General features: G+C 42.2%; 1 protein-coding gene across 5 annotated transcripts in view; it reads left to right on the top strand.

The window, feature by feature from the left end:
* Nucleotides 1–426: 426 nt before the first annotated feature.
* Nucleotides 427–15,898, top strand: part of ptprdb (protein tyrosine phosphatase receptor type Db) — a 157,595-nt gene continuing 142,123 nt past the window's right edge. For all 5 annotated transcript variants that reach the window (XM_026170808.2, XM_080302896.1, XM_026170809.2 and 2 more), the window contains exons 1-2: nucleotides 427–542; nucleotides 698–810. The gene's annotated coding sequence lies outside the window, so the exon portion shown is untranslated. The remainder of the gene's footprint in view (nucleotides 543–697; nucleotides 811–15,898) is intronic.

Here is a 15,898-nt window from a genome sequence, read left to right as displayed (position 1 = left end):
GTGTTATCCAAGTCAGACTTTCTGTGTAAGGGAAATAACTGGCAAGCTGTATAATTATTGCTAATCTGTGTGTGTGTCTCTGTGTGTGTGTTTGGCAAGACCATCAGCCCCTTGTGGTTAGAGCGTGCATATTGACTATTACTATTATTATTATTATTACTATTATTATTCTTGTAGCATTTTTAGTGCAACCCTAAACATGCCCGAGTCGAATTGGAAATAATGTTTTAAGACCTCCCATCGGCTCCTGTGATATCATTTCTGGAGCAAAGATGTTCTGTGCTCATATTTCGACCTACTAGAGAAACTTTCAAGTGGTGAATTTTTATAATTCACTTCCGTGGGCTCGTCTCTCTCTCCCTCTCTCTCTCCCTCTCTCTCTCGTTCTCTCTCTCTCTCCCTCTCTCGCTCTCTCCCCTCCGGAGCTTATCTCTGTGCGCATCGTCAGCATCAGTTTGAAGTCAAATCTGACAGCCGCTGCCTTTCCCGGTCCTTTAACGGTCTCTTTTACTCTCTGGTGGTCATCCCGCCTCATTTAAGAGGTACAGCCCCGGATTACAAAGATATACGTGTGTAATTATTGATCTACTTTTCGGGTGGGTAGGTGGGGGGAGATTGACCTCGATTGCCGCCCGAGATGTGGGAATCTGGCTGACGTGCTTTTTTGTCAATGTGGTCTTACCTTTTCTCTTTGCAGTTCAGTCGGGACTGTGGGACCGCATCTGATCGCTGTCTTCAACTTGGGGCGAAGAAAGACACGGGAAACTCCTCGGGATTCTCCATACACCGTGCGCTGATCTGGATATTGTGGTGAGTACACTTTGACCGGAATTGTTGCTTGATGTTTTTTTCCTTCCTCATTTTTTGCGGAAAACATCCCAAAGTGCCCCATTCTGGTTCGCTGTAATGGTCCATATCGGCAGTGTGTTGAAACACCGAGTACTTTTGTCTTTTTCTTTTTGGTTTATTCTTTTAATAATCACCATCAGACACTTCAAGAAGTGTTTTATGAATTGTCTTTTTGTGCCAAAAGCGGAAAACGAGCGTGTGCAGCGCAGCTCCTCCGCTGCTCCCTCTACATTTTAACTTCTCGCTTATTATGCATGGGACTTAAACGTGGCTATTTGTGACAATTAGAAGTGGTGTCAGTATTCCACTCACGGACGGCGGCGAGAGTAAAATACAGCCGGCCGGGTGAGGGAGTTGGGGGGGGGGGGGGGGGGGGGGGGGGGGCAGATTAGGTGAGATGAGTGAGGAGTGTGAGAAGAAAGGACGCAGGGATCCCTCAGGGAAAGCGCTGCTTCCCTCCTTTTTATGAGGGGGATTTTATTAGTCTTTTTATTCCCTACAATGATGACATTATCTGATAGTGTTCTAAAGCCTCTACTTAATATGCTTTTATTGTCAGTGCCATTACTACTCATTATATACATAGTGACATCCTACAGTACAACTGCCTGTGCTGTAGGCACAAATCTATGAGGCCATTTTCTGCTTTTATTGTCCTGTTTATCAATTAAGCTTGTCTATAATGGAAATATCACACTTCCTCCAACATAAAACATTACTCTCCCACACACCATCCGTTAGCATCTCACCTCCCACATAGCCACACTTGCTGTCCACAGCCGATTATCTGGTTATGTGCCACCATTTGCACTAATAGAGAGTCCCTACTTAATGTAATGACAACTCTATCTGTCAGGCCATGCACAACAGAGGGCTGCTTAAAGGCTCATAAGCGGTGTCATCAAGGCCAGATTGAGAGGCCATAAAGACACAGAAGACAAGACAAAGTGCCTTCAGAGGTTGTCTGAGTAGTTTTCTGATGTGGTTTATTGTCCGAGTACAGTATGGGGCTGTCATTGTGAAGCATGCGACCCAGAATGTGTGTGCCCTGATGTGTGTGCGTCTTAGTGGCTGTTTGTGTGAGCCGGATCTGCTCAGTCATGTGTGTGCAAGGAAAGAATAAGTGAGCATAAAGAAAAGAGGGACAGAGAGAAGGAGAGAGAGGGGGAGAGATTATGCTAACTCAAAGTATTGAAGGAAAAAGGAAAACCCATGTAAGCAGTTTTTCTTTTTAGCCTATATATTTATATATTTAGCTGTCAGGGTCTTCACTGAAACACACTTGGTTCTTTTGGCTTTGACATGCTTGTCACCAGCTTGAGGTGTATATGAAAGAAGGCCACTGCTTATTTTAGCTATACAACCTGCGAGCATAAACAAGAAGAGGCTAAGAGGACTGACCAAACAAGAGCATAGATTTAAACACATATGAAGGCAGCTTGTAACTTAGGTGACGTGAGTGGAAAGTGCCGGGGTTCACTTGCACTTACTGGCCGAAAAGCCGAGGTGAAAACGCACGAAGGCCACCGTCTTGCCGCCGGTCGGCGGGCTCAGGATATTCAATAATCAGAATTTATTTCGTGTTGTCTAGCTACATTTACCGTAACAGTAATAATGTATCAAAGAAAATTCATTTCAGTGGGAAATTGTCCTCTGTCGTACCTCCTCAATTTGCCTCCTGCACTCTGTTTAGATGAGTTTCAGTTCTGGGATTCACACAGATGTTTCAGTGGAGAATTTGAACCTCATTGTAGACGTGGACAGGCAATCATGCAACGAGCCAAACATTTAGCCTTTATAACCCCCATCAGTTTTTTTTTTCGTCAGGTGAAAATGAGATGTAGTCTCAGATGATGTGCTGATATGCTGCCGCTGATGGCAGTCAAGATGATGATGATGATGGCAGTCCTATTGTGGTAGCTATAATGCTGACCAGTTGATTATCGCTCACGCTGAAGGAGGTAGGTATATTACATCATGGTTATGATGCTGTGATGGTAATGCACTACATCTTAAAACAGAAGAAGATTAAAAGCACTTCATTTCCCACAGTGCTTTTCATTTTGAGATATGTGCAAGTTCTAGTGTCTTTGAGCGGAGGCAAACACCAGGTTAAAGGAAGAAGTTAAGTATCTTGACAGCAGGACAAATGTCCCTGCTTGTATTTGGTGGCGTTATTAAGATGGTGGGCTGAGAGCATCACCACAGTTTTTTAGAACATGACAACCCATGCAAAATGGTAGAGGCATACGAAGCAAATCCTGATTTTTTCCATGTGACAGATTGGGTATGTTTTTCTTTTTTTCCTTTCCTCCGGATGTTGTTTGTTCTCTCGGATGCACACTTACTAAATCACACATAACAGCGCACACACACATGTACTTTTGCGCATTATCTAATTTTCAGCGTGGACAAATATGACAATGAGGAATGAAGAATTTAACACCAAAAACTCATTGATGCAGGCCCACAGTCACATTTGGTTACATACTTAGGTAAAACCTCATTGTGTCTTTTGCTTATCCTCCACCCATTCTGTCAAACAGAACATGGCCTTGGGCTTAAAAATATCTGAGTACAAACACAGTCATACTCACACGGACACACACAGTTTTTGCAGGGACAGCCCTGGCGTGCTGGCACCAAACCAAAGAGGTGGTGATAATGAGGCTGAAGTTAGTTAGGATTTTAGCTGCGCCTGAACCTCCTAACACCCTTTCTAAATCTGATTCATCCCAAAATGAGATGTTTTTCCAAGAGAAGGAGATGAAAATACTCTCTCTTCCTCTGTTTTTCCTCTCCCTCTCTTCTTCCCTTGCCAGTTGAGCTCATCCACCCCCCACCCCCCAATCCACCCAGCCTTCTATTACTCTCATACTCTCACACACTATCTGTTTCACACCCCGTTCCTCCCTCCCGTTCTCTCACATCTCTCTCCTCCCCTGGCACCTCGATGTGTTTCTCTTTAATTGAGATGCATTTCAATGTGGTGCAAATTAGCTTTCTACAGCTCCAGCCTAAACTTGCAACGTATGTAAGCGTGTGCCCGTGCATGTTTGCATGCATGTACATGTGCGCGTGTGTGTGTGTGAAAAAAATTCCCACGGTTAAAAGTGAAGGCGTTATACGTTCCTATTCATTTCTCCATTGTGTCTACTGATGCCTCATCTCTCCCACAAATTTACATTTTTAGTACAGCGCTAATAACGTTCGCTGGTTTGGAATGCTTTAGTTCGTCTCTTTTGGCTGGAAGAATTCACTTGGCCACCCTCTATGGATTTGAATTCTGATCTGTGCCTCTGAGAGATGACAGTGCATGGCAGCTCATTAGGGAGAGGGATGGAGGTCAGGAGGGTCAGGAAGGTTATAGAGACATGTTTCAGTTATCCACTGCTTGTCTTCTTCTTTCCTGATCTGATCGAGCGCTGTTTTGCTAAAGGGGAAAGCTGCTTGGTGATATTCTGTACACATTGCACCATGAGGGCAGTGGTACAGTGTGCCTCACTTAACACGGTAATGGACTGATAGACTGTTAAAAATGTTTTTGAGTAGAAAAAGAAGGCTATTTGTGCATTTTAAGGAAATTATAGAAAATTAGAGGAGTGTTTTGCAGCCTGGGGATTCACAATCCAAAAGGTCAGAAGATAAATATCAGGGGTAGGGGGGCTTAGTGTTAGGTAATTAACAAGATTACAAGATTAGTAACACACATTTTGATATTGCAAATTCAGCTGACCTTTTCTGACTTCTCAGAAATGTTCTAATCTAACCTGTTTCAAGTTCAAGTTCAAAATTTTTTCTCGCCACATGCGACCATATGAACTTTTCACATCTTTAAAACTCTTCAGACTCTCCTTTAACATATACTCACTGGGTGAAATGATTGCCCTGCCTGACACTATGCCCCAGGTACGTCTAGTATCAAAACATTAACTTTGTTTAAGTTAAATGATATTTTTAATCCCAAATGAAAGTAATGAAAGAAAAATAACATTTTCAAAATAAAAGCCTCATGTCGGACTTGCATGCTTAATACCCTTCCTTGCGATATTCAGCTCTGCTATACAACTCCTGCTACTATAACACTCTTTGTGTGTGCACATCTCTATTTATATGCACATGTGTAGGTGAGAGGTATATGACTGTGAACATGGTGGGGTGCACTTTGTGTGTGCCGATGTATGTGCACATGCATGTGTGTATGTGCTGGAGCAGGAGAAGTCATTAGGGAGAGTGATGCTGACAGTGGGGTGACCTTGGGGCTCCCAGTCTTCCTCCTGTCGATGAAGGGGATGACTTAGTGCCTCCCTCCCCACCCATGATGGCTCATTTATTATCATTAGGCACACAGTCAAAAGATGCTGCTCAGACCCTCAAGACAGAGAGTTACATCTGTGCATGTGTGTGTGCATGTGCTCGTCTGTGCGTGTATGTTTATGTCACTGAGAGTGAGAGACAACAGGATGGAGACAGAACAGGAAGCCTTATCTCTTATAACTGCTGCATGTCTGAGCATGTGTTTGTCAGCCTGTGCTTGTCACAGGTACGCTTGCCTTCGCGTTAGCTTGTGAACATGTGCTTATCCGTATCTTGACGGCAGACGCATTGCCTGTCAGTCCACATCTGGCCGTGTGCTTCACTTCTCTGCCTGCGCACCACGCAGTATAAATAAGGGTCTGTGCCATAACCCTAACCTTACGTCACCTTAGCCAGCCAGCGAGCAACATCAGTGGTATATGGCTACATCAGGGCGGCCTCGCTGCTATCGTTTCTCAGCGTGATGGATGGAGACTTCTGCAGGCCAGTCAATACCCAATCTGAGCCCCACTGTCCTGATTTAAGATACAGCAGCACCCAGGTGACACACTCAGAAGCATGCCACTTTAATCACTCTGAACATCAACTCTACACTGCCAAGATTGGTGTGTGGGTGGGTTAGTGTGCGTGCATAAGTGCGTGTGTGTGTGTGTTTTTGTATTAGTATCTCACTCTGTCCAGCAGTGCTGTAATCACACAACGATCGGCAAGTGCTTGCACTTCTGACAGAGTTAACATTTCTTTAGAATGTAAAGGGAGTGACATAAATAACATATACGAGGTGGGATTTATGCTGTGTGTAGCTTGAAAGGTAGGATAAAACATATATTATATAACGGGGGGTAAAAATTGCACCAAGCCTTATATGAGGTGAACATCCCCAGCTGTAATCCCCATCACCCATAAAATATACTTCTAACAGCTTTGAAAATGACTAAATGTATCTGTTGTCTTTATTTGATTCACTGGAGTCATAACAACGTTGGAGTGTGATGTCGTACTACTATATAAGAAAAAGTAGGCAGGGGGGAGATAACTAGACACAGAAAAGACCTGAGAGCACAGTCTGGGTTCATGGTTAACGTTGATTTTAATGTTGATTTCTCGAGAAATTCGACATTCAACCCAGAACTCGACTTCCCCCTGATCGAGTACCTTAACAAGCCTGTGAAAGCATTTTTTATTCTTCAGCTGCTTGGAGCGAAGGTGTTATACGACATGAAAAGGTGAACATCTAACTGATGTATTCATCTTTACGTATTCACTATGTGCTTACACACCACTCTGCGTTCAGTCATTAGTTATTATTAATCTCTGGCTCTCTCCCTCAGAGTGTTTTTCATCATGTCTTCCTCCCATCACCCCCAACCGGTCGCGACAGATGGCCACCCCCTCCCTGAGCCTGGTTCTGTCAGAGGTTTCTTCCTGTTAAAAGGGAGTTTTTCCTTCCTACTGTTGCCAAGTGTTTGCTCAAATGAGGTCGCTTGATCGTTGGGTTTTCTATGTTTCTCTGTTTTATTGTACATTATTATCTTTACCTTACAATATGGCGCCATATAAATAAAACCAAACTGAATTGTCTCTGAACATTTTGCGCAGGCAGTGAGTTTCGTTTACATTTAATATGTCCTTGCTATTTTATTAACGAAACGTAATTCATGTAATTCAGTTCATTTGTTTTTTTTAGTCTTTTTCTAGTCTCACATTCATTCTGCTTTACGGTAAAACGTACTATTAGTGAAAAAGGTGGGCAACTTAAATTCAGCATCCTCGATGTGTAACAGTGTTTCAGTTTACGAGCGCACCGTGCAGGAGAAAAGGCTTCAGTGTGTTCAGTAATCAAGGGAAGATTGTGTTTGCATGAGTAAGCGGCTGGATATCACTGCTTTATCAGAGTAATCTGTTTGCACTGGTTCAAATTGTTCCCTCTTGACATGTCATCATTCACAAACTATACATGCACAAAGCATACTTAGTTGTGTATACAAAAACACGCTTGCACACACACACACACGCAAACACAGCCCCTCCCATTCAGCCCCTCCGATTTGGCTGTTAGTCTAATTTATGAGGTGCCGTTAATTTGGCCTAAACGCTCGTTGCGAGACCTCCCTCCACTCTCATCCCTTCATCTCTGTATCCCTCCTTCTCTTCCTCCCTCTCATCAGTCACCCGGCAGAGTAAATCAGAGGGGTGGTATTGCACAGCAGGCAATACATAGACTGGACACCTTGACTAATATACCGCTGTCCTTCTCCCTTCCTCTCTTCCCGAGTCTATCGAACTTCTCCATCCCTCCCTTTCTCCATGTCTCCTGGCCGCTGTCTAAATCAAATTTGGCTCTTCTCCTTCTCTCTTTTCCCCCCTCTGCTCTCCTTTTAGATTTGCTTCCCCCCTTATTTCTGTCTACACTTCTTTTACCTCCCCTGTGCACTTTCTCTTCGCTCGTGTCCTTTTCCCTCCCCCATACTTCTTTCGTCCACCACTCTTCCTCCACTCTCTTTCTTCGCTCTCTTACCTTGCTTCTCCTCTTCCCCCATTCTCCTGCTCGTGTTAGGTGTAAATTTAGAACAGAAGGCATGAGGGAATGCTATGTGTGTTTGTGTGTGCCTACGTGTGTATGTGTGTGAGCGTGAGAGAAACTACATGAAAGCTTTTCAGACTCGCCATAAAGCGTTCAGATGGGGCTGATTAAAATCCTAAAGCCTTGGTTTTCATCCACATTTAGGATTCACATGAAATCGAATATACACACTCACGTGCACTCACTTATACACACGTGCACATGCGATTGCACATTAACACGCGCAAAACGCATGCACACACAAGTTTCCCTTCTCATTATCTTCCTTTTATTACCCTCTCTTGCTGCCTACTTGTCTTTTTTTCTCCTCTCTCGCTCTGTCAAACACAAACACACTAGTGGAAGGTGTTCCCTTCCGATGCAGTGGAAGCAAACAGAAACAACATCAGGCATCCGAGTCTCCCTCATCACTTTACGTCACATTGTTCTTTCTAATTTCATACATTGCACACACTTGGGAGTAAACCTGCGCTTCAACCGCTCGGCACACCTATACATCACTGTCCATCTTCCCACCTTTCACCCCCTCCCTCCATCTCAATTGCTCTTGGTTTCGTGTCTATCTATTTTCCTTCTTTTCTCTTCTCATTTCTCACCTTCGCTCTCTCATGCACGCCTATCTATTAGCCCAATCTTTGTCCCTTCTCCTCTCTCTTCTTCAAAGTTCCGGAGCACAGAGGGTTTTTAGCTGTTTTTCAGTAAATGTAACAACATCTTGCCTTCTGTTCTGTTCAACACTCCCCCAACCCTCCACCCCCCTGCCCCCTTTTCACAATCTCTACCAGCCCCTCTCTCCTCTTTCTGTCACTTCTACCTCTCTCAGCAGTCTGCTAGTGCACACTTATAGTCGCAAGATAAAACATGCTACCTCTGCCTTATCCCTCTGTGTATTACATAAATCCACCATGGGTATCATTAAGCAAGGCCACCTCCAAACAGTACCTCATTCCATATAAAGCTCAGACTCTTTGGACTAAATTGACTTGAAGTGGCTTAATTAGAACAGAATAGAATAGAATAGAATTTTTTTTTTAAGAATAACACAAAAATATATATATTTTTAGATCATGTTTACTTAACAAGTAGGAATAGGTTTATTGCAGTAGCAACAACTAACACTTAAGGTTCATGTATGACCGCTGGGATCCAGTGATGCTCCAGCTAATGCGCTAAAAATGTAAAAGAAACTAACAGCTGCAGGGAATTTCAACTTCTTGCCTTTATTTTAAGCAAAGTTAAAACAGACCGACCCTCACATCAGTACTCTGAAACTTAATTAAAATCATAGTTGGAATGTTCCAGGTACCTGTACAAACTTGCCAACATTTTGCTTTAGCAGTCATTAATACAGCTTAGGTTGGCTCGCTGCGATCCTGAGAATGTTTCAGTCTTTTTTTTTTTCTAACTAAAATTTAACTGCACTGAATTTAACATTCAGGCTGCTCTAAAGTGAAAGTGAACCAAACTCCCTGGTCCAAAATCTAACATAAGACTTAAAAGGAGAGTGGAGGCTCACATCGTTGAGTCAGTAATACAAGTTGCTACAGAAGAGCTTACTTAAGCAGTTGCTGGCACAAAAATTTGGCTGTTAATTAAAAATGATATACTGAATGTAGCGAGAGCAATTCTGAAAAGTAAAAAAAAAAATCTGTGAAAACAAAATATTAGGCGCGTTTAATAAGTTAGTTAAAAGTTAGTGTACATTTGCATGCATTTCCCATCTCCATCTTCAATAAAGCACTTATTTGCTGCTTTTATACATTAGAACTGTTTCAGTAAATGAGAGATTATTAGGTAAGATGATCATTCGACTAAACATTTATAACCATATATCTATGACAAGCAAGTATCATCTAGAATAGAATAGAGATGTTCTGCGTGTGCAGAAGAGGAAAGATAATCAAGTGTTTCTTTCATTTGCTTGTTTGAATTATATTGTGTGCTTGCCCATAGAACTCACTTGTGAAATTTTATTCACCAGTAAATATATTCAGATCTTATTCATACGATTCAGTGTCATAAATCAGGGGTTATCTGCTTCTGGTAGTGCTGCCTGCCTGCTAACACAGTCAGGTAAGAGCAGAATGATGAATTATTATTATTGTATAAAAATATTTTCTCTAACTTGACCCCAACTTGATTGTGAGAGATCACTGGAGCCACTCAAGTGTGAAGCATTAAAGAAAAGGTAGTTATTTTAATATTGTTACGCGTGGATTTGCATGTGTGAAACACAAGCGTCGAACTCCCTAGTCACTATGGGTCAACACTTTCAACTTAAATAATTATCAAATTCATAGACAGACACAGAACCTGCAAATCAAGTATGAATCAGATGTGTTTTCTTGTGTGAATCCATTATGTGGCTGTAACTCTGCGAGATCTCTGGGAGGCAGGCCAAGTGTCTCTGGCTGAGTCGCCTCCATTCGCTGTATGTCTGTTCAGTCAGCCACACAGAAGACAGATAGAACTACCAGTCTGCTCACCCCTCCAGTCACACCAATGTAATCAGACCTCAACAGCCATAAACCACCGGCTATGGACACTCTGCCCAGCCCGCTGTCACACACACTCACACGCATAGAAACACAATCTCAAGTACACAGAAACGAATGCAAGTGTAGACTCATGCACAAGGACAGATCTGTGTGCGTAAACAGAAATGAAAGCACACAGACGAGAGATGCATGTACGCAAATCTGTACATGCTGACACATACATGCGCAGACTCGCAGCTTTAAGTGAATCATCGAGAGCTGAGTGGTGGGCCTCCATAAGTTTGAGCTTTTTGCCCAAGGAGCTTAGTCCAAGACATTCCTCTCTGCTTGGGCAGGAAGGATGTCTTCTGACCCAAAGGGAATTTTAATCATTTTGCTAAGTGCCACACTCTGCGTGTGTGTGTGTGTGTGTGTGTGTGTGTGTGTGTGTGTGTGTGTGTGTGTGTGTGTGTGTGTGTGTGTGTGTGTGTGTAAGGATGGACTACTGTCTGCTCTGTGTGAGTTACAGTAAGTGAAAGCTTGTGTCTTTATCTCCCTCCCGCACTGTCTCTTCCCTTCCATCATTCTTTTAGCACTTCCATCAGTGTCTGTTTCCCCCTCACCACCGCCTGCGTCTCAGGCCATTTTGTGTCTGTTTGTCTTTTTGTTATCTTGTATCTTTTGTTCTCCTTCTCAACAAACTACCGTTCAATGTCTCCCTCGCCCATCTCACTATCTTTCTTCACTCTCTCTCTACCTCTCCAGCTTTGTGGTGTGAACAATGGTGGATGACTGTGCTTTAGGAGATTTACTGCTGGATCCTCTCTCTGTCAGGTGTCGAGACGAAAGGAAAGCGATGACGAGGGGGGGGCTGAGGGGGCCGGGTGGGTTGGTGGGGGGGAGCAGATGGAAGATAGAGCAGTACACAGGGAGATGAAGAAGGCCGAGAAGGGAGGGAAATGGAATCAGAGGATGACGGCAAAGAAAAGGATGAGACAGAGAAGATTATGCAGGGGAGCATAGAATGAGATAGAATAAGAAAAATGTGAACAGAGTATAGAATAGAAGGAGAGGCTACACTATGTTTTTTAAAAGAGTCTCTGAATATAGTTTGACAGATCAGCCCTGTGCTCAGATGTAACTGAACGCAGTTTTCCCTTACTTTCCCTCCTTTTCTCACTTTCTCACATTAACACATCGCAGACACCGGAATTCATTCTGTCAGTTTCAGGTGAAACATGTATTTGCATGCTGACCAGAAACCAATTTGTGTTCTTTGATAAGCATAAAGATTTCCCCATGTCTCATTTTTATTTAAAACCAACTCTCTCAACAGTCAAGCCCCGAGGGCCTTGTGAGGGGCAAAAGTTGAGGCTAAATGGTCACTGTGAATGTTTTTCACCCACTAATAGACTAGTTACACACTATACTGACCCCAAAGAGGAAACACGGATACATCATTAAAGATCTGGCTGAGTGCCATAGTGAAAAACAGAACATATATTCACAGATACATTTTATTTTAAACATACAGTAATTATTTTTCAGATATATAAATATATTACAAGTGTGCCATGAAAAAAATTCTCATATAGTGCAACTTATCCTGCAAATCCAAAAATAACTACATCATAACAGCACAACGGGCTGCGAGGAATGGGCGAGCGGCTACAGGTACTAGTGAGAAAATGAGATGCAAACAAGGAAGTCACCACTGACGCCTGATTATACAACAAGGCAGGCAATTTATCCTGTTTTGAGGACAGATTTGACATCTCTGCAAAGGTAAAACATCAGAAGATATTTGCTCCTTCTGGATGTTTGTAGAGATAAGCAGTAGGATTATTATACAGCTATTAGCTCAGTGCAACAGATTTGCAGATCATACATCACTCTATAGAACTGAGTCTTCAGTACATTGGAAACACGTGATTATTTGTGCACCAGTGCTAATAGTTGTGTTTTCAGGTGACTTAATCTGCAATCACACCTGGACGCATTTATTGTAAAGTGTGTTCACTGACTTGGAGTGATGTTTGCACTATTTAGACCTGTTACACTCTGCTTACACTGAGAACTATTTTCCAAAGAGTAATAGTAGTAATTCACCTATTATGGAATTACTTGATTTACTAAAAAAAATGCATACCAAGTGTTCAGATCTCGTCTGTATATAAAGAACCAGACAGGATTGAGTTATACAATATTATATAATTATCCATATTTCTAGCTTGGATAATATAGTTATCTAATGGTCCTTGGAGCTCAAGGACTTTTTCTCTTCTGTGATGTCATCTCAAGACTGGAGCTGCATTAGCCCAGCACTGCTTTCTTAAAAGTGGTTGAAAGCACAATTCCTTAAGATTATGACCTGCTTGCTTTTTTATTCCTTTTCCAAAATAATAAAGTGTCCAGTGCTGTTTGCCTGCTTGTCAGCAGGATAAGAATAAACTACACAGCCAAATTTCAAAAATCTTGGTGAAAAGGTGGAACTCGGGCACTGAAGTACTCATTAACTTTTGGTACACCTCCAAATCCTTTATGTGAACATTAGGAAGCAGGACAGTGTCCTTGGATCACTCTCTGTGTGCCGTTGTTGTTACTTTAATTCCTGTGCAGAGGCACTGGTACGACTGATACCATTTGTCTGTTAGCAAGATGATTCAAAAACTATCACTCTGATGAAAATGGTTTAGAGACGTGGAGGATAGGCAAAAAAGGAAACCTGTTACATTTTCGCGTAGATCCAGATCACTTTCTTTAAAACTGTGGAATAATAGTTAGAGAGACACTTACTTTCTGCTTAGTTTCAATCACATATGTTATATTTGACTCCACTTATAAACACGTTACCTAAAAAAACTTCAACCCAAGCTTGGCATCCACATACGAGGAGGTTTAATCCAGCACCAATTTGAATAACTGAACAAATAGCATTACTTGTTAAGCAGTAATTTTAGGTTTCTTTTTAACATCTTAAAACTCATTTTAACATTTAAAACCATTAACAGCATGCACGTATTTCACAGTCAGAAGTCTAAAATACCTTTTTTTTGCATTTTTTTCAGAGACAGCAAAACAATAACAGTCATGAAGCCACATTTAAACAGACAGATGTTTGACACACATTCATCACAAATGTGTGCATGCATGAATGACCACCATCGTGTGCTTTGAAGAAAACTAGAAAACCAAAGAAAGGACATGCACTGCGATAGAGAGAAAACAGAAACAGAAATCCTCTGAGGCACCCATCTGTCATAGAAAAAGAGGAGAGGCAAGCTGAGAGACAGGCAGTGACTGCGAATGGTGGTGGTGGTAGGGCAGGAAGGGGGGTTCACAAACTGAAAAACAGCATGTGAGTGTACAGACGTGGACTGTGAGACAGACAAAAAAAGAGAGACAAGGAGAAATGAAGAGATGGAGAGGAGACAGAGACAGGAAGAGGGAGTGAAAGACAGTCAGCCTGAGAGAGTGACAGAGTGCAGTCCTGAGAGGGAGAGTGTGTGGGTGAATGTGAGAGCAGCGCTAGCTAACTCGTCTGTCAATCTAAATCTGTGATTGACACCTCGGGGTCCAACATTCCCCACGTAGCCTGCTGGCTCTTCCTGTCAGGATGTAGGGCATGGGGTCACGCGCACACATGCGACATATAAAGGAAGGATCACATACTTACTGTGAGCTTTGTGATTGGCACACACACAAACACACACACACACACATCCGTAACTGAAATGTGATGTAAATGTGCATATGTATGACTGTGACACGCATGCACTTCCAGCATACACACACACACACATACCCTTGCAGGCGGAGGGCTGGCAGAGGTGAGGTCTCCTGCGAGGTTCGGTCTCGCTGACTGGGTCTTAACTCTTGACACATGACCTCTGACCTTTACACCGTCAGCAACGCAGCTTTTCTCCAGATCTCTCTCTTTTCACCAGATTGTCTGTGTGCGTTTAGCCAGGCTCTATTTGTGTTTTTAGATTTAAGATCATTATACAGCCATTATGTTATTTATTATTCAGCTTCCTGCCCTTGTGTTTTCCTTCTGCCTTACTTTCTCTCACATTATCCTTCTCTCTCTCTCTTTCATGCCAGCAAACGATGAATCTATTAACATGCATGAAACTGTACTTTAACTACTTGCACCGTAGTACGAAGAAGATAAAAAGGTGTCAAACTGGGTGAAATTGCTGTACATTTGAATATGATTCTGCATGTCCTTCCAAGTACACTCAGGGTGTTTTCTTTTTTGTCCTGTGTTTTTGTCCTTTCTTACAGCGTGAAAGTCAAATGGAAACTTTATTTTGTGCATGCATACAATTAATTGCATACATAAAAGATATTATCAAAACAAAAGACACATTTATGCATATTTAATGAGATGCACACGGCTATAGATTAAAAAAAACCCACAATCAAATTGAAAAAAGGTTCAAGGTCAAATTTGAATAAGAACTGAGAACTTAAAACCTAATGGTGGATAAGTTTTACCACGGACTCCGACCTTGCTGAAATTCAGTGACATAACTCTGCTGAAATGACATGACACGTTTTTAAAAAAAATCTGTCTGGCTGCATTGTCGATGGTGTGAAAACGACTGATTTCTCCAAGCGTCATTTGGTTCATGGGTAAAAATGAGACGAACCAAGTGTTATACGTTGAATTTTGTGTCTGTATAGCTTTTGTGTCCCTTTAGAAAATGTCACATGTAATTTACATGCACATACACACAAACAGTAATAAGAGGACGTGTCCATCTGGCAGTCTGTGTATGTGTGCGTTTAAGTTTGTGTGTATGAGTGTGCACCAGTAGGGGTTTGTGACTAATGGGGTCATTATTGATGCTGAGTCAAGATTACTGCTGATAGCAATGGTTGGATACCGACCTAACGAGTATATAAATACACACATAAATGCACACACACACACAGTTCCCTCCCTCTGCCTCTTGCTCACATACGAACACACACAAACTCACACCCACATTTTCATTTTTTCAGGTTCTCGGAGGTGCACTTATGCACATAAACCTTCCACCTCAGCTAATAAACTTACTCACCCAGACATCCCCCTCGCAACCTCTCGAGACCCCCTTTGTTCTTGCACACACATGCATACAAATATTCGCATGCTTACACATTTAGACATGCGCATCACGCTCTGCATAACCAGACAGGCAGCAAGTGTTTTGTGCACTAATCAGTCACTTCATTATTTTTCCTAGTTTTCCAAGTGCAATATCCATACTCAGCCCCATTCTGTGCATACTCTAACATACAGTGTAGCCGAAAGAAAACTGTGTTTGTTACCAAACAGCTGCGTGTAATGTCCACTCTGTTAAGTGTGCCCCGGCAGATATGCTGTGACAGTTAACCGTGTGCAGGTAATGGGTGTAAGATTTGAGATGAAAAATTTAATCTCAGAGAATTGGAGCGGTGCAGGAAAAAAAACGAAAGAAAGAAAAAACCATTACTATGAAGAATGTGAACAAAATCAAATGAGAGCACTTGTTGTGTAGAGTTCAGCGGTGTGGTTAGAGGATATCTTTAAGTTTTATGGTTTGGTAACTGTTTGCAATATCACGCATGAAATATGAGATTGTGGATGCCCCCTTTGTATGTATATTCTTAAAGAAAAGGAAGTGAGATGTTGTGAAAAGAC

This window comes from Astatotilapia calliptera, chromosome 6 (assembly GCF_964374335.1).
Source record: "Astatotilapia calliptera chromosome 6, fAstCal68.1, whole genome shotgun sequence".
NCBI lineage: Eukaryota > Metazoa > Chordata > Actinopteri > Cichliformes > Cichlidae > Astatotilapia > Astatotilapia calliptera.
This window is presented reverse-complemented; position numbering and strand designations above follow the sequence as displayed.